The 1675-nt window shown below is 40.1% G+C and overlaps 1 protein-coding gene across 1 annotated transcript in view; it reads right to left on the bottom strand.

Annotated features, from left to right (window-relative positions):
* Window positions 1-1675, bottom strand: part of Kcnab1 (potassium voltage-gated channel subfamily A member regulatory beta subunit 1) — a 294743-nt gene that overhangs the window by 13641 nt on the left and 279427 nt on the right. The gene's annotated exons all lie outside the window — the stretch shown is intronic.

Raw genomic sequence — 1675 nt, 5'->3', positions numbered from 1 at the left:
GAGAGAGAGAGAGAGAGAGAGAGAGAGAGAGAGAGAGGGAGAGAGAGAGTCAGTCCTTGGAGGCCAGAAGAGGGCCTTGGATCCCATAAAGCTAAAGTTATAGTTGGTTGTGAATTTTTCAGTGTCAGTGCTGGGAACTGAACTCAGGTCCTCTGCAAGACCAGCAAGTGCTCTTAACTGCGGAGCCATCGTTCCAGCCCAAAAATCTCCTATTATTCTTTGTGCATTTTGTCTTTTTTTTTGAGATGGGGCATTTGTGTATCCCCCTGGCCATGTAGACCAGGGTAGTCTTGACCAGGCTAGCCTTGATATTACAGAGATCAGTCTGCCTCTGCTTCCTGAGTCAAGACTGAAGGTGTGCACCACCATGCCCTGCCCATGTCATTCTTATTATAGGGACTTTGTGATGATTTCCTCAGCTTTTTCCTGGAAGCAGATGTAGTAAAACTGACAGGTATCAAGCATATTCATTTTTCTTTTTAATTAGACAAACACTTTCCAAAATGTGTATGACTTGTATAACTGTTGAAACTTAAAAAAAATAAAGTAGGAAACTATTCTTTAAAACATATAGGAAAAGATTGACCATGACTTGTAGACTGTGAAGTAAGCTGCTTTCTTAAATATGAAAAATCTTTCAGGATTTCTCAATGCTGTACTTTCCATAAAGCACTGCTGTTACATGAAATGGTGTTTCATGTGTGAAGCTAGCACTAATCAGCTACATCCAAAGGGAGGAAGTATCTCTAAGAACGTTCCTTTAGAACGAGCCCTTTTGTTGCTGCCGTGGACCTGTATCTCCCCAGAGGGAGCAGGAGGCTCTGCAATTGGCAGTTGGCCATGGGCACTCCTCCCACATGATTTCAATAGGCTGCTGGCTTTTTTTTTTTTAAGTATTTTTTTCATCATTCTAAGAATTTCCAAAGAAAAGGATAACCACGTTATATTTTATTGTGATTTTTAGAATAATTTTACAGATGTAAAGAAGAGAAGGGCAAGTTGCCCCAGTTCTGTCTGCCTCCTAGATCTCAAAGGCTTATGGTCTGACTCCTCACTTGGGACTTTGCTGGGGAAGATGGCCAAGGCCTTCTCCAGCTTCAGCCCTGGGAAGCCCCTGTGTCTTCCAGAGGAAGGGTTGCCTGGAGCTTCTCTCCAGAGAGGACAGCTGGTGCCAGTGGTGGTGGGTGAACAGCTGTGAGCAATGAGCACTGAGAGCAGAACCCAGGCAGCCTTGGACCAGGGCACTGCCTACGTCAGAGATCACTGAACTTACTCTGGCTGCCTTAAGTGAGAAAATGTCATTAATCTTTACTTAAATTTCACAATATCTTTTTTTTGTTTTGTTTTTTCAATTTTTGTTCAGCTTTATTTTCCTAGCTTTACACAGAAATGATTAGATCCAAATTTACTTTTTAAGCTTTGCATGCAACATTTATTTTTAAAAATTTTAATAACTACATGATTAGAAGAAGCATTTCATTACAGCTTTAACTTATTCAGTAACACACTCCAGAGCAAGAGTACATTTCTTTCACAAGTGGTTGTAAGTTTCTAGGTTCACAGTTGAATTAATAGTTATACAGCATATTGAACTCAGTATAAGCCCTGTAAGACATAAAATTGAATGAGTTTTTAACCTTTAAAAAAGATCTCCATTTCATTTTAAAATATACTG

This window comes from Nannospalax galili, unplaced genomic scaffold (genome assembly GCF_000622305.1).
Source record: "Nannospalax galili isolate Female #2095 unplaced genomic scaffold, S.galili_v1.0 scaffold617, whole genome shotgun sequence".
Lineage (NCBI taxonomy): Eukaryota > Metazoa > Chordata > Mammalia > Rodentia > Spalacidae > Nannospalax > Nannospalax galili.
Note: the sequence above shows the minus strand (reverse complement) of the source record. Positions and strands in the feature narration are given on the sequence as shown.